Below are 24884 nucleotides of genomic sequence, written 5' to 3'. Positions count from 1 at the left end.
CTAGGGACAAGGGAGGGATTCCTGTGGTATGTGGAGTCTTGCTGAGGAGGGCGTTAGTGGTGACTGGCTGTCCAGGGCTATTACAGTGAATTGCAGGCTCATGAATCATTGTAAGTAATGAATAGACATTCATCAACAATTGGGACCTCTTCTAGAGTAGGGATTCCTTGTAAATCCGGGATGGAGTGCATTTATCATGCCAGGGTGCCTGGGTTTAGGCCACAATACTCGAGTGGGAAGTAACTGGACTCCAGCGCTTTTTTCATCAGTCAGTAGGGAAGAAGAGGTTATGAGGTCAAAATGAAAGACAAATTAGTTAAATCTAGAAAGGTAACTAGCTCAGAGAAGGTAATAAATAGCTTAAGTGTTTACTATAAAAACTGTAGAAGTATTTTGAATAAAATAGACTTGCTTAGGGGAATGGCGTGTAGAGAAACTTGATATCATTGCTTTAACAGAAACTTGATTAGATATGTCAGGGAAAGTATTTAATCCAGAGGTTAAGATAGATGGTTATACACTGTTCCATAAAGACAGGGAAAACAGGAGAGGAAGAGGCATCGCATTATACATTAGGGACACATTAGTGTTGTACTAATAGTAGAATTAAAAAAGATAGCAAAACATAGTCGATATGGGTAGATATTAAGGAAGGACCACAGTCAGTAGAACTGGGAGTAGTATACACCCCACCAAACAGTACAAAGGAAATTTACATCTCACTGTGGCAGGAAATAGAGCAGAAAGGTACAGTGGACCCTTGAATAACGAACATAATTGGTTACATTGAGGGGTTCGTTAAAGGAAAAGTTCGTTTTGCAATCTTAAGAACTTATTTATCTTTTTATTTATCTTTGTCCTTGATGATGGTGCCAATGGTGCTCTTATTACGATCGTAAAGGCAACACAACTGGGTGATGGTTGCTCCTTCCTCATACTTCTTGATGATTTCCTTTTTCATAGCGACTGTAATAGGCTGTCTTGTCTTCTCCAACTTCTTCGTGCTGTCCATGTTGCTGAATGCTGTCTTGCTCACAAAATGCTGCTAAACAAAGCTAAACAAGGAGCAAACACTAAGAGCAACCTCTTGCTTATACTTATGGCGCAAGGAACTGGAGCAGTGTTGCCAGGTCACTTTATGCCAGTGGTGCCAGGTCTTGTTATGCTATTGTCACTAGTTCGTTATTGAGCTTTTAGTTTGTTTTGTAGGTTGCAATATTTCAACTATTTCAGTTTGTTACTGAGATTGTTCACAGTTCAAACCATTCGTTAGTCAAGGGTCCACTGTACAGTCAGGTATGTGAGGAAGATTTTAATTTTAGGAATATCGAATGGAGCCTGATGGTGGGTAACGGAAGCAGAGGAATTTCTTAAGGTAATTCAGGATAATTTTTTTAAACAGGTAGTTGTAGAACCCACAAGGGGGAATAATATTCTAGATTTAATTCTTACTAACAGGGAGGAAGCAGTCATGCAGATAGAGATTGGAGGACAGCTAGGTAACAGTGACCATTGGGAAATTAGGTACAAATTAAAATGGGAGGAAACTTTTAGAAGCAAAAACACTAGTAAAATACCTGACTTTAAGAGAGCAGATTTTGAGGAATTAAAAAGGTACCTCCAAGGAGTTGACTGGCAATGGATACAGGGTGATGTTAGGTCCGGGACGAACTTGAGAGAGATAAGGCAGGATGAGAGAGGTGAGGTGAGGTGTGAGGGTGTAGGACAAGAGGAGGGAAGATGTGTCCAGAAGGGGCTGAGAAGGATGAGAGAGAGAGATATGTGTGGGTATGTTGCAGGGTCAGGTCATGCTGAGATGGGAGAGGTGAGGTCGAGGCGAGTAGATGAGGGAGTGGAGAGGAGAGGATGGAAGAAGTCGAGATGAGGGGATTAGGTGAAGTAAATGTAGATGAGTTGTATAAATACTTTGTAAATTGCATACAGGACAGTTAGCAAACATCATCCCGTATAGAGCAATAAGATCACAGAAAAATTACCCTAAATGGATGATTGTTAGGTTAAAACACTATATAAGGCAGAAGAAAAGTATATATGAGATTAGAAGGCAGGGGAAAAGGTTTTAAGGCCACATTATAATGAAATAGTTAAAACAGTCAGGAGATTAACAAGGAAAGCTAAAAGCAATTATGAATTAAAGGTAGCCAGCCAGGCGAAGACGTATCCCAAGGGATTTTATCAGGTATGTAGGACGAAGAATAAGGAAACTATAGGTTCATTAAAGGCAGCAGATGGGGAGCTGGTTAGTTCTGGGGAGGAGATTAGTAAAATTCTGAATGAGTTTTTTAACTGTCTTGACCCAGGAAAACATGCAAGATATGCCAAATAGTGAACAGATGTTTAGAGTAGATGAGAATGAGAAGCTGACAGACATTACCATAACTAAGGAGATAGTGGAACAGGAGATAGGCTAAAAAAGTTCAAGACACCAGGACCAGATGAAATATATCCCAGACTACTTAAGGAATGCAAAGAGATTATTAGTGAGCCGTTAGTTTCTGTCTTTAGGAAGTCACTTGGGTCAGGTGAGGTGCCGGTAATATGGAGGCAGGCTAAAGTAGTACCCATCTTTAAGAAAGGAGATAAAACTTTAGCATCTAATTATAGACCTGTCAGCTTAACTTCTGTTGTAGGTAAAATAATGGAATCAGTAATAGCAAAGAGCATTAGGGAGCATTTACACAAACATAGCTTGATAAATCAGTCATAGCATGGGAAGTCTTGCTTGACAAACTTGTTAAGTTTTTACAGTAAAGTGTATGAGGCAGTAGATAATGGTGATAGTTATGACATCTTATGTCTGGACTTTAGTAAAGTGTTTGACAAGGTACCCCATCAGAGGCTCTTGAGAAAGGTTAAGGCACATGGGATAGATGGGAAGGTGTTAGGCTGGATAAAGTCATGGCTTAGTGACAGGCGACGGAGAGTTGTAATAAACGGCTCTAAATCCAAGTGGGGTCATATAATTAGTGGGGTGCCATGGGGATCAGTATTAGGGACATTGTTGTTTTTAATATATATCAGTGACTTGGATAGTGGAATTAGTAGTGATGTTAGTAAATTTGCAGATGATGACACAAAGATAGGTAGATTAATTAGGTGAGAATTAGGATTAATTGGAATTAATTAGGTCAGAATCTGCCTTGCAGGCAGATTTAGATAGGATGAATGAATGGACAGACAGATGGCAAATGTAGTTTAGTATCAACAAGTACAAAGTACTTAGCGTAAGTAGAGGAAACCCACACAGTTGGTACACAATAAACAATAAAACTCTGGTAGGTTCAGGGTATGAAAAAGATTTAGGAGTTATAGTTAGCTCTGAGTTCCGTCTAGGAAAGCAATGCATAGAGGCCAGAAACAGGGCAAATAGGGTATTAGGATTAATTTTTAGGAGTGTTAAAAGTAGAAGGCCCAAAATAATATTAAAATTATATGTGGCGCTGGTCAGACCTCATCTAGACTACAAAGTACAGTTCTGGTCGCCAAATTACAGGAAGGATATAGGTCTATTAGAATCAGTACAAAAGAGAATAACTAAAAGGATACAGAGGATGAGGAGTATTCCTTATGAGGTGAGTTTGAAGCTGTTAAATTTACATTCTTTAGAGAGACGTAGGTTAAAAGGGGATCTGATGGAAGTCTCAAGTGGTATAAAGGTTATAACAAGGGGGACATAAGCAAAATTCTTAGGATCAGCAACCAGGATAGAACAAGAAATAACGGGTTCAAACTTGAAAAATTTAGGTTTAAGAAAGAGATAGGAAGAAACTGATTCTCAAATAGAGTGGTAGATGAATGGAAGAAATTGATTCTCAAATAGAGTGGTAGATGAATGGAACAGACTCGGTAATCATGTTGTTAGTGCGAAGACATTAGGGAGCTTTAAGAGAAGATTAGATGGGTTTATGGATGGGGATGATAGGTGGAAATAGGTAGGTATATTTCACACAGGGACTGCCACGTGTAAGCCTGGTGGCTTCTTGCAGCTTCCCTTATTTCTTATGTTCATATGCTCTTATATGCCCAACATTCTTGACCTTTTCTTAACCTCTAATCCTTCTGCTTATGTTGTTACCCTATCTTCTCTGTTGGGCTCCTCCGATCACAGCCTCATATCTGTATCTTATCCTATCACTTCAATCCCTCCTTAGGATCTCACAGAGTGGAGGTGCCTCGGGCATTTTGTCTCTGCTAGTTGGGTGGGATCTGAGGAGGTATTATGCTGATTTTCCTTGGGATGTCTACTGCTTCTGTGTCTGAGACCCATCTCTGTGAGTTGAGCACAAAACAGAGGTGATAGTGTCTGGCATGGAGGTGTACACGTGGTGATAATTGCAACAATAAAACCACGACAACTATGATTAAGCGTGGTTGGTTTTTGAGACATTGGATGGTTTAGTTGAAGGTATCATATGGTTTGGGCATGTACATACATTAGTTGATCTTGGAGGGAAAGGATTGGCTCAGCTTCACTTGTCGAATGCTCCTCGTTACTGCCAGGTATGTATTGGTGGGTGTCTTGACAGTGTGGGCTTTCATCATGTATTAAGAGTTACTTGTAGAAGGATATATACTCATGTATTACAATTTTTGGGTTGTACTCTTTACAGATTCCTGCTAAATTTTGTGTTAATTAAAGCCAATCATTTGGTCAGATGTGTTTTACTACTAACATCATTTTCATCAACATAAGATAAGGCAATCAATGCCTGGAACTTCTACCTAATGGAAAGTCTGCTAAGACCAGAGAGGTTGTATGCAAACCCAAGATCACTGACAGCAGCACAGGAATGAAAACACTGGATACAAACTTTCAAGACTCATAGCAGTTCTACCTCAAGATAAAGTGAACAAGCTTGGACTCTTTACCAATTTTATGTCACTCAGAGTGTACGAAAGTATATCTGAGGGTGCAACTTATGATGATGCCTTAAGTACACTACAGGCTTTGTGTGTGAAACTAATGAATGAAGTATTTGTGCATCACTCACTGGCCACTCATCGCCAACAGCTGGGCGAGACTCTTGATGAGTACTTCCAGGTCCTTAAGATCATGAGTAAAGAGTGTAATTTTAAGGCTGTCACTGCGATTCAGCACTGTGAAGAGTATATCAGAGACTCCTTTATTAGTGGCCTGCAGTTGCCACTGATAAGGCAATGCCTATTGAAAAACAGTACTCTTGATCTGACTACTTTGTCTAACCAAGCACGAGCTCTCGACTCTGTATAGAGGAACTTAGAGTTTTATGGTGATGTTCCTTTGTTTTGTGATCAGTGCTGCTGTGGATAATACTATGTAACACCATTTTTGTCTTTGACAAGCAGGTGTTATTTTCCAACTCTTTTCATTGCAAAACAATAGAAAATGTTCATTATTCCTGTCAAACTTTGCTTTTTAGAATTATTTTTTGCCCCAAATATCTAAATTTTACCATTTTTCCACATGCTGTCACAGAGAACTTCTTTGCTCTTGTCTTGAATTGACCACATATGTAGCAAAATGCATTTGGAGGATGATTGCCGCCTCTTAATGCCATTTCATCTCTTGTGATGTGTTCTCAGGCAGCCAAAGCAGAACTGATTGGTGGTCTGCAAACCCCTACTTCTATATTGTCAAGCAGTACTCTAGAATATCCTTAGTCTTTCTAAAATGTGTTCCAGAATGTTCTCAATCTTTCTAGAATATTCTTGAACCTACTTTAGAATATTCTGAATCATTCTAGAAAATTCTTGTAGATTCTAGAAAATTCTTGATACTTCTACACATTTCTACTGTATTATAGAAAGTTTTAGAATATTCTGGAAATGTTTACATTGAATAGAATGTTCTAAAATGTTCTAGAAACTTCTAAAAGTGTCTGGCAGAACATTCTGGAAGATTTGAGAAAATTTCTGAAATGTATGCAAATTCTTCTTAATATGAGAAATCTTTTGCTAGAGCTGGTCAATTCAAGAATGATCTTATTAAAATTAAAAATCTTTGGAACACTTTATATTCTTTCTTTCACTGTTTTAACTTATTTACTACATTTCAAAAGCAATCAGATAAGCAACTGAGATTTTGCAAAGATCTTTACCTGACGTGAAAACCAATAGTAACCCATACTATAATAAAATAAGCAAAAAATGTAAATTAATTGTTCTAACCACAAAAGCAAAGTTTTAGGATCAAAATAAATTTTTTATATTTAGTTTAGATGGAAATAACTGGAAAATTATGGTTTGGAGCCAAGGACAAGATAAATGTGAAATTTTGTTACATAGTGTAATAACACTAATGGAGAGCCACAATCTATTACAGTAATGGCTGCTATAAATTCAAAGTATTTCTTTTGTGGTCTTTGACGCCACCCATGTTTGAAGTGTCCTGTTTGTGAATTGTTGTGCCATAAGTGCCAGAAAAAGGGTCGCGTAGCTAAAGTGTATTGGAGCGCTCATGCTACTGGGGCTTTAGCTTCTATTGATTGTATGACATTGGTGACTGTAACATCAGCTGCTGCTACTCCTAATATATTGTCAAAAGCGGTGGCTAAAATTTTGACTGAAACAGATGGACTTATTGACAGTGGAAGCTCAGAGAGTTTTGTATATTGACATAGTTAAACTCCACTTATTAAAAGTGCAACAGTCTAAGCATGGCTTCTACTTCATTTTTGACTGAAACATCTGGTTTTTGCAGTGTGGACACAAAAGTGAATGGCCAGACCTATGAAAATGTGTGTCTGGCTGTTCTTCCACAACTCTGTTCTGATGTAATTCTAGGCCAAGACTTTCAGAAGCTGCACAATAGTGTTACTTTGACTTACAGTGGAAACTTGCCCATACTCGTAATCTGTGGACTTAGAGAGCTGAATGTAGATCCTCCAGAACTATTTACTAACCTAAAGGCTGTCACCTTATTGTCTCTAAATCACAACACTACTGCACTGTATCTTCACAGAAAAGGAAGTGGAAAGCCTGTTAAAGGAAAGAATTATTGAGCACAGCAACTCTCCATAGCATGCACAAGTGATTGTGGTCAAAAATGAGTCCCATAAGAGATGCTTGGCCATAGATTACAGTGAAACAATCAGTAAGTTCACACTCCTTGATGGCTACCCACTGCCTTGGATAGATGAAACTGTGAACAAGATTGCACAGGATCATGTCTTCAGTACGACTGACCTATGCAGTGCTTATCATCAGGTAGCCATCAGAGAACAGGACAAGCCATGCACTGCCTTTGAGGCATGTGGTAAACTGTATCAGTTTACTAGAGTTTTGTTTGGAGTTACAAATAGAGTGACTTGTTTCCAGAGAATTATGAATTCACTAATTAAAGAAGAAGGACTTGTTGGTACCTATGCCTACTTGGACAACATCACCATATGTGAAATGATGCAAGAGGAACATGATGCTAACCTTGGCAAATTCCTCAAGGCTGTCAAAAGAAAGAATATGATCTACAATGAAGAAAAGTGCCATTTTTTCAACTCGTAAGTTCCACATTCTGGGCTAAATGGTGGAGAAGGGAGTGATTTGTCCTGATCCCAAATGCCTCAAGCCTCTTCATGACTTAACAGTGCTGTGTGATAGAAAGTCACTACACTGTGCTCTTGACCCATTTGCATATTATTCATAGTGAATATATGATTATTCACACAAGATTTGTCCACTTATTGCCACTAATACCTTCCCTGTGATGGAGGAGGCAGAAGCAGAGATTCAGCAACTGAAGAGTGATATAGAATCATCAATGGTTTAGGCAATCAAAAAATCTGAGCCATTTCAGATGGAGATGTATGCTTCAGACACCGCTATTGCAGCTGTTCTCACCCAAGCTGGTTATCCCATTGCCTTCTATTCTTGAACTCTGCAACGACCTGAGGGACACCATGCTGCTGTAGAGAAGGAGGCCTTGGCTATTATTGAAAGTGCCACTGGGGGCATTACTTGATCAGTAAGCACTTCTCTACTAAAACTGACCAATGTTTGATAAACAGTATAAGAACAAAATAAAAAAATGATAAAATTTTAAGGTGGAGGATGGAAATCTCTTGCTATGATTTTGATATATTGTACAGACCAGGCCGAGATAACATTGCTCCAGATATACTCTCCAGGAGTTACTGTGCCATGGCATGCCCTGATCAGCAGCCACTGTCTGCCATTCATGATGACTTGTGCCACCTTGATGTTACTCATTTGCTTCACTTTGTCAGGTCAAAGAATCTACCTTATTCTGTGGAAGATATCTGTAGAGTTGTTACCTCATGCAGGACATGTGCAGAGTGCAAACCTAACTTCTATCAACCTACAAGAATTCCTCTTATAAAAAAGCTACCCATCTATTCAAACAGCATTACATAGATTTTAAAGGACCCCTTCCAAGTACAGACAAGAATCAGTATTTCCTAATTATTATAGATGAATACTCTAGGTTCCCATTTGTATTCTCATGTTCTAATATGTTTACATTAACAGTTATCAATTGCCTTTCTCAAGTCTTCTCCATTTTTAGCATGCCATCTTATATTCATTCAGATAGGGGAGCATCATTCATGAGCAGAGAACTAAAAGATTTTCTCAAGTAAAGGTGTCGCTTGCAGCAGAACTACGAGTTATAATCCTCAAGGCAACAGGCAAGCAGTGAGGTTTAACAGGAGCATTTGGAAGACCATTACAACTGCTTTGGTATCCTGTGGCCTGCTGATCTAGTGGTGGCAAGTTGTCCTTCCTGACGCCCTTCATTTAATTAATTCTTTGCTCTGCATGGCAACCAATGAGACCCCACATGAATGGCTCTTCGGGTACACTCGTCGGTCTTCCACTGGGACCTCTATTCCATCTTGGCTGTCCAGTCCTGGCATTGTCTTACTTAGGCATCACGTATGGCCCAGTAAGACTGATCTGCTGGTAGATGAGGTTAAGCTCCTACAGGCAAATCCCCATTATGCTCCCATAAGGTACTCTGATGACAAGGAAGACATGGTAGCTACCAAACACTTAGTTCCTGCCAGTAGTGAACCTCATGTACAGCCAAATCCTGAAATGAGCAACTGGCCTACTCATTCTGTTGATTCTACAAATATGACTCTTCAGTATAGTTCTGTTCCTGAGGACACTTCAACTACTCCTCATCAACACAAATGCAGTGAGGATACTTCAGTACTAAGGCACTCAGGCAATATGAGACATCCTCCTACTTGCTTCGAGGTATCTTGGATATAATTTTGTAGAAGGTGGAGAAAGTGGTGATAATTGTAACAATAAAACCATGACAACTATGATTAAATGTGGTTGGTTGTTGAGGCACTGAATGGTTTAATAGAAGGTATCGTATGGTTTGAGCGTGTACATTCGTTAAGTGATCTGGGAGGGAAATGAGAGGCTCAGCTTCTCTCATTGACAGCTCCTCATTACTGCCAGGTGTGTATTAGCAGATGTCTTGACAGTGTGGGTTTTCTTCATGTATTAAGAGTTACTAGTGGAAGGATAATACTTGTGTATTACAATTTTGGGTTGTACTCTTTACAAACTCCTGTTACATTTTGTGTTGATTAATGCCAATCATTTGGTCAGATGTGTTTTACTACTCACATCATTACATTCCTCATTATCTCTCTCAACCTAAACCTTCCAAACCTTGGTTTAACAAGGCCTGTTCTCATGGAACAAGCACTGAATCATACAAAAGTTTTTCGCAAAGGTTTGAACGAAGAGTTCAGCTTTAGAAATAGATGAGATGGCAGTGGTGCCATCAGGTTAAACTAAAGGAGGGAAAGATGAAGTGAAGTTATTGGCGATATTTTTAGCTTAGTGCCAAAAATCATGAGGGGAGTTAGATCTTGAAAAATTTTTACACTTTCTATTAATGAATGATTTTTAACTAACTGGAGAATAGATGGCATGATTTTGAGAAATATAAAGCACATGAAATTCAGGTGATGGAAGGGTCAAGTCAAGTACCTTTTATGGGCCACCTCTCTATCATGTATACCATGAGAATGGTCTGTGTTAAACCAAGGTTTGGAAGGTCTAGGTTGAGAGAAAGAGTGAGGAATGTATGCCTCTATGCTAGACACTATCAACTCTGTTTTGCATTCAGCACACAGGGATGGGTCTCTGACATGGAAGCAGTAGTTATTCCAAGGAAATCAACATAATAATTAGCAGAGGCAAAATGCCAGAAGCACCTCTGCTTACGGGGATCCTGTGGAGGGATTGGAGTGATAGAACAAGATACAAATGTGGGATTGTGATCGGAGGAGCCCAACAGAGAAGATGGGGTGACAGCATAAGCAGAAGTATTAGAGGTTAGGAAAAGGTTTAGAATGTTGGGCATATTTCCAAGACAATCAGGAATACAAGTAGGGTGTTGCACCAATTGCTCTATTTTGTGGAGGATAGCAAAGTTAAAGGCTAGTTCACCAGGATGGTCAGTGAAGGGAGAGGAAAGCCAAAGCTGGTGGTGAACACTGAAGTCTCCAAGAATGGAGATCTTTGCAAAAGGGAAGAGAGTCAGCATGTGCTCCACTTTGGAAGTTAAGTGGTCAAAGAATTTCTTATAGTCAGAGGAGTTAGGTGTGTGTATGAGAGAGAGAGAGAGAGAGAGAGAGAGAGAGAGAGAGAGAGAGAGAGAGAGAGAGAGAGAGAGAGAGAGAGAGAGAGGTTAACGTATTTCATCTTCCCTGTGCTTCACACCAGTCTGAAGGACTAAAAGAAGGGAATATTTGAGGCAACATGATATCATTAGGAAATGCATCGCTATATTTAGTATTACAAGTGTCTTTCGTAAACCAAACTGTACTCTGGCATTCTGTAAGGGTTAGATAAAATGCAGTTGGAATGATGAGTGATTTCCCCATTCACACATCTGACTGTGGTGTAGTAAGGACTGAAGGGGTTAAGAAGAGTAAGCAAGATGACATAGTTTGGTTCGGTCTTTTTATAAACATTCATAGCTGCAAAGGAATAGTGAACACTAGTCTATTCTAAGATCTAGAGTGAGCTACAGTTGTCTAAATAAAACATTAAAGTGTATCCTGTATTAATCCCTCACCTTATAACTAAAACCTGTTAATTCTCCCTGTCAGGCAAATGTTTTAAAACTACAAATTTGTTTTTAATTTATCAGAATGGATATATCATACATATTTTTTTTCAATCAGAACCATTTATAGACATTTTTTAAGGATGAGTATCATCATTTATCTCAAACCAAGTCTAGCAGAAATTGGTTAAATCTTTAGGATCACTGCATGTGAATGCAAGGAGTTACAGGTGGTCTGAGTCCCGCAGCAAAGTGTGCCAGATGTGTGACATGGGAGAGGATGAGACGGTGGAACATGTGGTGTTGGAGTGTGTGAAGTATGCTAGAGACAGGAATGAGATGATGCAAGTGATACTGACTGAGTTAGGGCATGATAGGAATGAAAGAGTGGAGAAGACAGGAAAGGAGTGGATGGTGTTGTTGCTGGGACTGTGTAGAGAGGCGAATGAAAGGATGATTAGAACATAAGAAATAAAGGAAGCTGCAAGAAGCGACCAGGCTTACATGTGGCAGTCCCTGTACGAAATATACCTACCTATTTCCATCTATTATCCCCATCCATAAACTTGTCTAATCTTCTCTTAAAGCTCTCTAGTGTCCTAGCACTAACAACATGATTACTGAGTCCGTTCCACTCATCTACCACTCTATTTGAGAACCATTTTTTCCTATCTCCTTCCTAAACCTAAATTTTTCAAGCTTGAACCTGTTATTTTTTGTTCTACCCTGGTTGCTGATCCTAAGAATTTTGCCTACATCCACCTTGTTATAACCCTTATACCACTTACAGACTTCTATCAGGTCCCCTCTTAACCTACATCTCTCTAAAGAATGTAAATTTAACAGCTTCAACCTCGCCTCGTAAGGAATACTCCTCATCCCCTGTATCCTTTTAGTCATTCTCCTCTGTACTGATTCTAATAGACCTATATATTTCCTGTAATGTGGGGACCAGAACTGCACAGCGTAGTCTAGATGAGGTCTGACCAGCGCCAAGTATAACTTTGAGGCGGTGAAAGAGTTTCTGGAGAGAATGTGGCGTGCCACATGTATGAACAATTAGGATAGAGGATGCTGTTCGTTTCTTTTTTTTCCCCCCTTCTACAGGAGTTGCTAGTCCAAAGGCCTGGCTCAGGAGTGATCCTGTGCCACCTGTACCATCAAGATCTTTGCTGACCAGACTTGAATCAACAATGAGACACTGGTTTCAGAGCCTGTTAAAGCACACAAACACTCTGAGGTGGTGGTGGTGGTGGGAGAGTGGGAGTACCTTCAGTCCTCTTCCCTCACCCACCAAGACTGAGGAGCAGTGAAGGCGTTTGGCTTTTCCTGTCTTCCATGCCCTCAGCTGTGACTCCTTGATAAGTATGAACTTTCATCATAGTTAATAATAAGAATTTTGCTAGGTGACTACAGGTGGTGAACTTAATCAAATAATCATGCGTTTGTAAGTAATTTTTGAGAGTAGTTTCTTTTCAACTCTGTAATCTAGGGTAAGAGTACTGTTAATGCTGAGTTATGCAGTGTAGATAATAAATGAATGTTACTGTATTTGTTGTATTTGAATTTGTCAGTGATTTCCTCAATCCTGGAATTTATTTACTTTGAGATTTTGTTACGATCTGATAGTCCCTACGCTCGTAACATTCTCATTCATGGTGAGTTGTAACACTGCCTACACAAAGATGGTATTATAAGCTGTCAAGGGTATATGCCTGATTATACTTGTCATTCTATACTCATTCTAAAATTGTCTCATTAGTTTACAGCATCTTTAAGTTGGAATTTGTTTGATAGGAATTACTGATATATTGTAGTTGCTAGATAATATTCATACACAAATCTAAAAAAGGGATTAATAAAATCTTGGATTTCACAAATGAGTAGAATTGCATGGAATAAACACCACTCAACATGCCAACACACTCCTATAAGTAACACATCACTAGTACTGCATTTGCTGGCATCTTGTTTACACCACCACCATCACAATCACTCCTGCTCTTCTGAATTCAGTGTATCTCCTTCTCAATGTTGAAGTGATTATCCAGCTTTACTACTGTGCAATGTGTCAACTATTGTACCCTAGGCTTCCAGAAGCAGGAAGGGGATAAAGCTTTAGATTCAGAATCCACATGTTAAATTATAATTCCTTCCCATGATGGATGCAGGGGTCTTTATGCTCACCAAATTGATCCATATTAGCAGTGGTGGAAAATATAGTGTATGTAGTACAATAGGCACTACTGCACTTGAGATGACAACAAATTTATACAGTACCCTCCCGAGTTTCACACCTAGTCCTAACTTCTAACTATGCTGAGTTTTGCACATTACCATCCCAAGTTTTGCACTGCTTTGACAAGTATAGGTCACATGTTGGCATCACATGTTTACATACAGTAAACACCCCATAAGTTGGAGCTCTCTCTCTCTCTCTCTCTCTCTCTCTCTCTCTCTCTCTCTCTCTCTCTCTCTCTCTCTCTCTCTCTCTCTCTCTCTCTCTCTCTCTCTCTCTCTCTCTCTCTCTCTCTCTCTCTCTCTGAATGTTAGAACAATCCTAAGGATTGCTAAAATAGAATGAGACTGACTGAGAATGAAAATGAAATTACATATATGACTGAGAATGAGTGAGAAATGATGAAGCAAAGATGACATAAAATGAATGAGTTGGAGAGAGAGAGCAAGGTATAACTCCCTAATCCCTTATCTCTGACAGATAATGGGGAGGGGAAGTGACAGGGAAAGAGGTCTGGGAAAAGATGAAAGAAAGAAGAGGAAAGGAAAAAAGGGAGGAAGGTACAAGTACCTGATAGGTGAGCAGCAGCTCACACAGGTGTGTCTTGCGAGTTTTAGTTTGTTATTCTGATTAAATTTTTATTAAAATTTCAGTGCTTGCACGAATGGCAAGTTCATCTTGCTACTTTTGATTCGTTATTCCGATTAGATATTTATCAAAATACCAGTGCTCGCATGAGTGGTGAGTTTGTTATGCCAGTTTTGGTTCATTATTCTGATTAAATACTTATTAAAAATTTCAGTGCATTATTGCAGTTGTACGTTATAATGACCGTGTATTGTCGTGTACCTTACTGTACAAGTCTTGTACAATGCTTGTGTTTAGATCTTCAAGTTTTGAGTGTTGTGTTATACTCTAAGTGCATAAATCATGTGTGATTATGATCCCTCCTTCCATCTCCTTTACATCAGCCCTCCATCTACTGGCAAAATTTACATACTACAAACTGATATTGCATACTGACACAATGATATTGCATACAGTATTGTACTGGGGAGAGGGGATGGATAGGTCACAATTCCACTATTTGTGAGGGCTCATTATTCCATCTTAGATGTTTTATTCTAATAGAAAGCAATTCTGGCTACCTAAAGGGAGGCAGGCTGTAAGGAATTGATATGAGGAGACATCAAGTCAGTCTTGACACAGGTCCATGGTCCTCAGAACTTCCATCATATAGGGTCACATTACTAAGGCCATTCAAGATTACTATTCAGGGACCACAGTGATCATAGGAGAATCTATTCTCCTAAAGAAAATGCATATTCTTATTTTACTTGTGCTTCAACAGTGGTCATACGTTTAGAAGACTGTGGAAGATTTGAACAGTGAAACCTTTATACAAGCATTCCAGTGATTTAAAATGACCAATTACTGACAATACCACTATCTAAAACTCAGAGGCTTGAGGCCACTGGCAGCAAACCCTTTTCTGTTTCTCTTACTCTCTTTCAATATCATTACAGAGCTGACTGTTGTTTCTATGTATGCAACAATACAATACAGAGCTAGCTGTTGTTTCTATGTATGCAACAATACAGTGTAATTGTACCCACACTCTTGTTTTCAGAACTTTCCATCTGGCAAAGACTTCATTGCCAGTCACTAAATTCATCTGTGTTGTGTATCTCTCAACAACACTATGTAGAATGTTTTGACCATTCAATTTGTAAAGTGGAACACATATTCAACCACTTACCACTTCTCCCTTACTGAAATTTCCAATGACTAGAGATTTCAATATTCACCGCCAGCTTTGCCATTGCCTTTCACTAACTAATCTGGTAAACATGGCTTTAGTTTTGCTATTCTATACAACCTAAAGCAATTAGTGCAGAACCTACTCACATTTTTTACTATCTTGCAGATGTGCCAACCAGTGCCAGCTCATGGCTAAAATTAGTGGGAATACTGCTTCAGAAAATTTTTAGCCATTGTTTTAATATGAAAAAGAAAATTTATACAGAAATTTGATAAAATCCTGAACAAAAGTTTTTCTTGCTTAATGTTGTGTAAAATTAAACAAACATATAAGAAGAAAATTTCTAAATACATATACAGTAGAACCTCGGTCACTGAATGTCTCCCTTTCCAAACAATTTGGTTTTTGAGCAAAAATTGTAACTCTTAATTGGCTCGAATACTGTATCATAATTTGGTTTTCAAACAAAGTTACTTGATTTCAAATACTACAAGACATAGCAAAACTTGCCATTTATTACTAATTTATAGTTTCTATAAATATTTCCTTCATTTTTGTATGTTTGGAGGAGCGACACAGAGGGTAAGACAGTAATTCAACCTTCAAAATAAGTTAAATATCATCCCATGGAAGAAGTTGAAGAACCTCAATGTAAACAAACAAGGTTTGCCACTCATGAGTAATCCTGAGTCTCCTGTGGCTCTCTCTATGACCCACAATACCATCACTACTGCACAACTACATTTTCTCAGTAGCTTTTCCCAGCAGCAAGGTGCCTAAGTGTTACGATCACCTTCAGTTTGGCGGTGAGTGGGTTGCTTCTCTCTGTGTCACTCTGTAAGGATTCCCTCATTTGATCAGTGACAAAGAGAATGCCTGCATGGTCTAAACAATATCTTTTAATGAGTTCTGTGTCATCAAGTTCATTCAGTACATCCTTTATGGATGAAAATTTCTAAGCTGGAGATGTTATGGAGTGTCCATCTTAGCAATGAGATCACTGGCCACTAAGACATGGTGGGTAGGTGCATCAGAACAGATTAACCTGTTTTATATTGATTCCTATGGGAAAAATAGTTTGGGTTTTTAACATTTTTGATTTTGAACAGTTCCAGAACCAAGGTTCCACTGTATAACATTAACTTGCGAAAGTCAACACAGGTGTGCACACATAAAAGACTTCTCATCACTCATCTGTCAAATCTATACTAAAACCATTAATGTGTCAATGTACCCAAGGCCACTGTCTGTCTTGAGTTGTCATGTCAGATAATATCAGAGCTTTGCTCTCCCATGCAACTTGATCAAACTAGTTGGATGGCATGCTGATTGAGATTTTTATCCCCTTTTCTGGCACAGACTGTATTCTGACTAGCAATGGATGAGAAAGACAAGAAAGGGATATGATATGACTGGCACTGGATGAGAACAATAAGGAAGTGATATACTATGACCAGCATTGGTTGAGAATGGTAAGAAAGGGATATATTATGACTGGCACTGAATGAGAATGGTAAGGAGAAGAACTAAGTGTTCTTGTGTCACTTCTGCCAATATTCTTCCTCCTCCCAGTTGATTACTCTAAACATGAGTTTTATTTGTCCAAATATGGAATACTGTTCCCAAATATAGGGAGGTTATCTAATTTTAGTCGACAGGTAATCTTGTGGATGCATCTTGTCATACCAGTACAAGACCAAATTGAACTCAGCAGAAGGCTGCTTGAAGACAACGGTACTGAATGTCAAAAGTAGGTGAGGGATATGACCACTTGTTTGAGTACCATTGCTCGTTTGAGTACCATTTTTGGGGAACTCAAACATAACATCCCCATCTAACCTAACCTAACCTAACCTAACTAGGTTAGACTAAAAGTGAAACTGGTGTAGTGCCGGGGAAAACATTTATATGTATAAGTAGCATTAGGTTAGGTTAGGTTAGGTTAGATGAGGATGTTATGTTTGAGTTCCCCAAAAATGGTACTCAAACGAGCAATGGTACTCAAACGAGTGGTCATATCCCTCATCTACTTTTGACATTCAGTACCGTTGTTGAATCTAGTTTTAACTTACACGATCAGATAAAACTAGATTTAACTAGTTAAACTTTGATATTTCTAGTTATATCAAACACATTAAAGTATAACTAGTTTTGCCTAGGTAATACTAGTTGTTCACCAACACATTGAAAATACCTAGTTAAAACTAGTTTTGACTGATTCTGGGTTTAGTTAAAACTAGTTTTGACTGATTCCGGGTTTTGACTGTAACATATATATATATATATATATATATATATATATATATATATATATATATATATATATATATATATATATATATATATATATATATATATATATATATATATATATATATATATATATATATATATATATATATATATATATATCTTGATACTATATATTGGAGGAAAGATACAGTTTGTAAGACAGTAACTCAATCTTTGAAATAAGTTAAATGTGATTCCACTGAAAAGCCTCGATGTAAACAAACAGTTTTTGGTGCTCAGGAGTTTTATCTCTCAATGACCCCACAACATCATCTCTACTGCACAACTGTATTTTTCCATTATTTTTTCCCAGCAGCAGTGTTATGATCACCTTCATTTTGGCAGTAAGTGGGTTGTTCCTTTCTGTATCCTTATGTAAGGCTTCTCTCACTAGATTGGTGACAAAGAGAATCTTCTGATGAGTTCTGTCACTAAGTTCATGCAATACATTCTCTCTGAATAAATCATTTGCGAGCTGGAAATGTTGTGAATCAACCATCTTGGCTGTGGGGGGCATATGTCATAAGCCGCTAATACAGAGTAGACTGGTGTCTGGGAACAGACTAATCCATTTTACATTGATTCCTATGGAGAAAGTGGTCTCAGTTTTTTAACATTTCAGATTTTGAACAGCATTCTGAAACAAATTAAGTTCTAGAACCAAGGTTCCACTATATATATATATATATATATATATATATATATATATATATATATATATATATATATATATATATATATATATATATATATATATATAGGATGGGAGAGGAGGATGCACTAAACAACTACTGAAATTATTACACACAGTGAGGTCTGAAGCACTGGACCACGGGGTGCTGTGTACTCATCAGTAACCCAGCTATGACCTCACTGAATGTTTCCCTTTGTCTCTCTAAACACAAGGGGGCAGTCACAGCCTGCCCTCTAAAGAAAACTCTCTTCCTTCACACAAAATTACAAGCACCTAATTACACACACAACTTTCACTCAAAATTCAAAATCATCATGGCGACTCTTACACCAGCCTTGGAGTCCCCATCTGGGGAGGGGACCATAAATGTCCCAGGTCAGACTGCTCTTATGGTATCGACTCTAAATGTCTTGACATCCCACTTAACTTTTTTCACTAACTTCTGCAACATTTGCAGTCTTAAATCTAATTTTCAATCTGTTGAACACCACCTCTACTCTACTAAACTTCATCTTTTCCTCACTAAAGCACAGGTATCTGGGGCAACTGACAGTAGCCCCTTTTCTATTCCCTCTTACTTACTCTATCCTCATTTTCAATCCAAAGCTGGATGTTGCATTTATGTGCATAACGACAACCTGCTCTTGCGCCCACGCTCTCGAATCTTCCAAGTTTTCCACCATTTGGCTATGACTACAGAGTCACTCCCATACTAAATTTATTTGTACTCTATACCTCTCATCTAACTCCTCTGACAATTAAACTTCCAAAGTGGAGGACATTCTGATTCTCTTCCCTTTTGCAGGGATCTCCATTCTTGGAGACTTTAATGTTCACCACCAGCTTTGGCTTTCCTCTCCCTTCACTGACCATCCTGGTGAACTAGCCTTCAACTTTGCTATTCACCACGACCTACAGCAATTGGTGCAACTGGAGAAGGCAGTAGACACCTGGCGAAACGATAATTACTCCCAGTGAGGTCTAAAGCACTGTTCAGGGGGTGCTGTGAACTTATCATTAAACCCAGCGGTGACCTCACTGAACGTTTCCCTTTGTGTCTCACAACACAAGGAGGCAGTCACAGCCTGCCCTCTAAAGACAACTCTCTTCCTCCACACAAAACTACAAGCACCTAATAACACACACACCCTTCACTCAAAAATTTTAAAATCATCATGGCGACTCCTACACCAGCCTCGGAGTCCCCATCTGGGGAAGGGACCATAAGTGTCCCCAGGTTGGACTGCCTATCTGTCGACGACCCTAAGTGTCTTGACACCCCCCCTCAACTTTTTCTTCATTAACTTCTGTAACATTCACGGTCTAAGATCTAATTTTCAATCTGTAGAACACCACCTCTCCTCTTCTAAACCTCATCTTCTTTTCCTCACTGAAACTAAGGTGTCTGAGGCAACTGACAGTAGCCCCTTTTCTGTTCCCTCCTACTTTCTCTATCCTCATTTTTTATCCAAAGCTGGATGCTGCGTTTATGTGTGTAATGACTTAACCTGCTCTCGTGCCCATGCTCTTGAATCTTCCTAGTTTTCCACCATCTGGCTACAACTACAGAGTCACTCTCATACTAAATTTATCTGTGCTGTATACCTCTCACCTAACTCCTCTGATTATAAGAAATTCTTTGACTACTTAACTTCCAAAGTGGAGCACATTCTGACCCTCTTCCCTTTTGCAGAGATCTCCATTCTTGGAGACTTCAATGTTCACCACCAGCTTTGGCTTTCCTCTCCCCTCACTGACCATCCTGGTGAACTAGCCTACAACTTTGCTATCCTCCATGACCTAGAGCAATTGGTGCAACACCCTACTCGTATTCCTGACCGTCTTGGAGATACGCCCAACATTCTTGACCTTTTCCTGACCTCTAATCCTTCTGCTTATGCTGTCCCCCTTTCTTCTCCGTTGGGCTCCTCCAATCACAATCTCATATCTTTATCTTGTCCTATCGCTCCAATCCCTCCTCAGGATCCCACTAAGCGAAGGTGCCTCTGGCGTTTTGCCTCTGCTAGTTGGGGGGACCTGAGGAGGTATTTTGCTGATTTTCCTTGGAATGACTACTGCTTCCATGTCAGAGACTTGTCTTTGTGTGCTGACCGCATAACAGAGGTGATAGTGTCTGGCATGGAGGCGTACATTCCTCACTCTTTTTCTTGTCCTAAACCTTCTAAACCTTGGATTAACACAGCTTGTTCTCATGCTATACATGATAGAGAGGTGGCCCACAAAAGGTACTTAAGCCTTCCATCACCAGAATCTCATGCACTTTATATTTCTGCCCGGAACCATGCCAAGTCTGTTCTCCAACCAGCCAAAAACTCCTTCATCAACAGAAAGTGTCAAAACTTTTCAAGATCTAACTCACCTCGTGACTTCTGGCATCTAGCCAAAAATATCTCCTATAACTTTGCTTCTTCTTCTTTCCCTCCTCTACTTCAACCAGATGGCACCACTGCTATCATATCTATTTCTAAAGCTGAACTCTTCACTCAAACCTTTGCTAAAAACTCTATCTTGGACGATTCTGGGCTTGTTCCTCCCTCTCCTCCACCCTCTGACTACTTCATGCCACGTATTAAAATTCTTTGCAATGATGTTTTCCATGCCCTCGCTGGCCTAAACCCTCGGAAGGCTTATGGACCTGATGGGGTCCCTCCTATTGTTCTCCAAAACTGTGCCTCCGTGCTTGCACCTTGCCTAGTCAAACTCTTTCAGCTCTGTCTGTCAACATCTACCTTTCCTTCTTGCTGGAAGTTTGCCTACATTCAACCTGTTCCTAAAAAGGGTGACCGCTCTAATCCCTCAAACTACCGTCCTATTGCTTTAATTTCCTGCTTATCTAAAGTTTTTGAATCTATCCTCAACAGGGAGATTCTTAAACATCTATCACTTCACAACCTTCTATCTGATCGCCAGTATGGGTTCCGTCAAGGCCGCTCTACTGGTGATCTTCTGGCTTTCCTTACTGAGTCTTGGTCATCCTCTTTTAGAGATTTTGGTGAAACTTTTGCTGTTGCCTTGAACATATCAAAAGCCTTTGATAGAGTCTGGCACAAAGCTTTGATTTCCAAACTACCCTCCTACGGTTTCTATCCTTCTCTCTGTAATTTCATCTCAAGTTTCCTTTCTGACCATTCTATTGCTGCTGTGGTAGACGGTCACTGTTCTTCTCCTAAATCTATTAACAGTGGTGTTCCTCAGGGTTCTGTCCTGTCACCCACTCTCTTCTTATTATTCATTAATGATCTTCTAAACCAAACTTCTTGTCCTATCCACTCCTACACTGATGATACCACCCTGCACTTTTCCACGTCTTTTCATAGACGTCCAACCCTTCAGGAGGTAAACATATCACGCAGGAAAGCCACAGAACGCTTGACTTCTGATCTTTCTAAAATTCTGATTGGGACAGAGCAAACTTGGTATTGTTCAAGCCTCAAAAACTCAATTCCTCCATCTATCAACTCGACACAACCTTCCAAACAACTATCCCCTCTTCTTTAATGACACTCAACTGTCCCCCTCTTCTACACTGAACATCCTCGGTCTGTCCTTTACTTATAATCTGAACTGGAAACTTCACATCTCATCTCTAGCTAAAACAGCTTCTATGAAGTTAGGCATTCTGAGATGTCTCTGCTAGTTTTTCTCACCCCCCCAGCTGCTAACTCTGTACAAGGGCCTTATCCATCCAGGTATGGAGTATGCTTCACATGTCTGGGCGGGTTCCACTCATACTGCTCTTCTAGACAGGGTGGAATCAAAAGCTTTTCATCTCATCAACTCCTCTCCTCTAACTGACTGTCTTCAGCCTCTCTCTCATCGCTGCAATGTTGCATATCTAGCTGTCTTCTACCGCTATTTTCATGCTAACTGCTCTTCTGATCTTGCTAACTGCATGCCTCCCCTCCTTCCGCGGCCTCGCTGCACAAGACTTTCTTCTTTCTCTCATCCCTATTCTGTCCACCTCTCTAACACAAGAGTTAACCAGTATTCTCAATCATTCATCCCTTTCTCTGGTAAACTCTGGAACTCCCTGCCTGCTTCTGTATTTTCATCTTCCTATGACTTGGATTCCTTCAAGAGGGAGGTTTCAAGACTCTTATTCAGCAATTTTTGACCACTGCTTTGACCCTTTTATGGGACTGGCATTTCAGTGGGCATTTTTTTTATTAGATTTTTGTTGCCCTTGGCCAGTGTCCTTCCTACATAAAAAAAAAAAACACCCTACTCGTATTCCTGACTGTCTTGGAGATAGGCCCAACATTCTAGACCTTTTCCTAACCTCTAATACTTCTGCTTATGCTGTTACCCTCTCTTCTCCATTGGGCTCCTCCGATCACAACCTTATATCTGTATCTTGTCCTATTGTTCCAATCCCTCCTCAGGATCCCCCTCAGTGGAGGTGCCTCTGGTGTTTTGCCTCTGCTAGTTGGGGGGGACTTAAGGAGGTATTTTGCAGATTTTCCTTGGAATGACTACAGCTTCCATGTCAGAAACCATCTCTGTATGCTGAGTGCATAACAGAGGAGATAGTGTCTGGCATGGAGGTATACATTTCTCACTCTTTTTCTTGACCTAAGCCTTCCAATTCCAAACTTTGGTTTAGCGCAGCCTGTTCTCATGCTACACATGATAGAGAGGTGGCCCACAAAAGGTACTTGAGCCTTCCATCATCAGAATCTCATGCACTTTATATTTCTGCCCAGAACCATGCCAAGTCTGTTCTCCAACTAGCCAAAAACTCCTTCATTAATAGAAAGTGTCAAAATCTTTCAAGATCTAGTGAAAAAACATCTCCAATAACTTTGCTTCTTCTTTCCCTCCTTTATTTCAACCAGATGGCACCACTGCTATCACATCCATCTCTAAGGCTGAAATCTTTGCTCAATCCTTTGCTAAAAGCTCTATTTGAATGATTCAGGGCTTATTTTTCCCTTTCTTCCACCCTCTGACTACTTCATGCCACGTATTAAAATTCTTCGCAATGATGTTTCCCATGCCCTCACTGGCCTAAACCTTTGGAACGCTTATGGACCAGATGGGGTCCCTCGTTTTGTTCTCCAAAACTGCTTCTCCATGCTTGCACCTTGCCTAGTCAAACTCTTTCAACTCTGTCTGTCAACATCTACCTTTCCTTCTTGCTGGAAGTTTGCCTACATTCAGTCTGTTCCTAATCCCTCAAACTACTGTCCTATTGCTTTAATTTTTTGCTTGTCTAAAGTTTTTGAATCTATCCTCAACAGGAAGATTCTTAAACATGTCACTACTTCACAACCTTCTATCTAATCACCAGTATGGGTTCCGTCAAGGCTGCTCTACTGGTGATCTTCTGGTTTTCCTTACCAAGTCTTGGTCATTCTCTTTTAGAGATTTTGGTGAAACTTTTGCTGCTGCCTTAGACATATCAAAAGCTTTTGATAGAGTCTGGCACAAAGCTTTGATTTCCAAACTACCATCTGACGGCTCTATCCTTCCCTTTGGAACTTCATCTCAAGTTTCCTTTGTGACCATTCTATTGCTGATATGGTAGACAGTCACTGTTCTTCTCTTAAAATCTATTAACAGTGGTGTTCCTCTTCCTATTATTCATCAATGATCTTCTAAACCATACTTCTTTTCCTATCCACTCCTATGCTGATGATACCACCCTGCATTTTCCCATGTCTTTTCCTTGATGTCTAACCCTTTAGGAAGTAAACATTTCACACAGGGAAGCCATAGAACACCTGACTTCTGATCTCTCTAAAATTTCTGATTAGGGCAGACCAAACTTGGTATTGTTCAATGCCTCAAAAACTCAATTCCTCCATCTGTCAACTCAACACAACCTTCTAGATAACTATCCCCTCTTCTTCAGACACTCAACTGCCCCCTCTTCTACACTGAACATCCTCGGTCTGTCCTTTTCTTATAACTTAAACTGGAAACTTCACATCTCATATTTAGCTAAAACAGCTTCTATGAAGTTAGGCATTCTGAGATATCTTCAGTTTTTCTAAACCCCCAGCTGCTAACTCTGTACAAGGGCCTTATCTGTCTACATATGAAGTATATTTCACATGTCTGGGAGGGGTTTCACTCATACTACTCTTTTAGACAGGGTGGAATCTAAAGCTTGTTGTGTCATCAACTCCTCTCCTCTAACTGACTGTCTTCAGCCTCTTTCTCACTGCTGGAATGTTGCAGCTATTGCTATCTTCTACCACTATTTTCATGCTAACTGCTCTTCTGATCTTGCTAGCTACATGCCTCCCCTCCTCCCGGGGCCTTGCTGCACAAGATTTTCTTCTTTCTCTCACCCCTATTCTGTCCACCTCTTTAATTCAAGAGTTAATCAGTGTTCTCAATTATTCTTCTCTTTCTCTGGTAAACTCTGGAACTCCCTGCCTGCTTCTGTATTTCCACCTTCATAACTTGAACTCCATCAAGAGGGACGTTTCAAGACATACTTCAATTTTTGGTTACTGCTTCAAACCCTATTTGGGGACTGGCATCTCAGTAGGCTTTTTTTTTTTTTTTTTTATTGGATTTTTGTTGCTCTTTGCTGGTGTCCCTCCTACGTAAAAACATAAAAAGACATTCTGCTTCATTTACAGACATGTATCCAGTAAATCCGATGAATGGTCTGTAGGCCATATATATCTGTTAAATGTGGAAATCCACTATAACAAGGGTTTACTGCATATTAAATATAATAATAATGACCTTAAAACTGATCCCTGTGGCAACCCACTCATATTTTACGATTATTATGATCGAAATACAAGCATAGTTATCCTTAATGCATTGCTTTAATGACTGGTAGAGATGGAAATAAATATGTAAA

General features: G+C 39.5%; 1 protein-coding gene across 9 annotated transcripts in view; it reads right to left on the bottom strand.

Moving 5' to 3' along the window:
- The window catches only part of LOC135096773 (uncharacterized), a 17124-nt gene extending 16042 nt beyond the window's left edge, over nucleotides 1–1082 (bottom strand). For 3 of the 9 annotated variants that reach the window (XM_063998509.1, XM_063998507.1, XM_063998513.1), the window contains exon 1: nucleotides 1–828. This exon is cut by the window's left edge and continues 605 nt beyond it. The gene's annotated coding sequence lies outside the window, so the exon portion shown is untranslated. Of the gene's footprint in view, nucleotides 829–938 lie in introns of those variants that run through there. The other 6 variants (XM_063998511.1, XM_063998510.1, XM_063998515.1 and 3 more) reach the window with 4 other exon arrangements.
- Between the last annotated feature and the right edge of the window lie 23802 nt (nucleotides 1083–24884).

This window comes from Scylla paramamosain, unplaced genomic scaffold (genome assembly GCF_035594125.1).
Source record: "Scylla paramamosain isolate STU-SP2022 unplaced genomic scaffold, ASM3559412v1 Contig7, whole genome shotgun sequence".
Classification (NCBI taxonomy): domain Eukaryota; kingdom Metazoa; phylum Arthropoda; class Malacostraca; order Decapoda; family Portunidae; genus Scylla; species Scylla paramamosain.
Note: the sequence above shows the minus strand (reverse complement) of the source record. Positions and strands in the feature narration are given on the sequence as shown.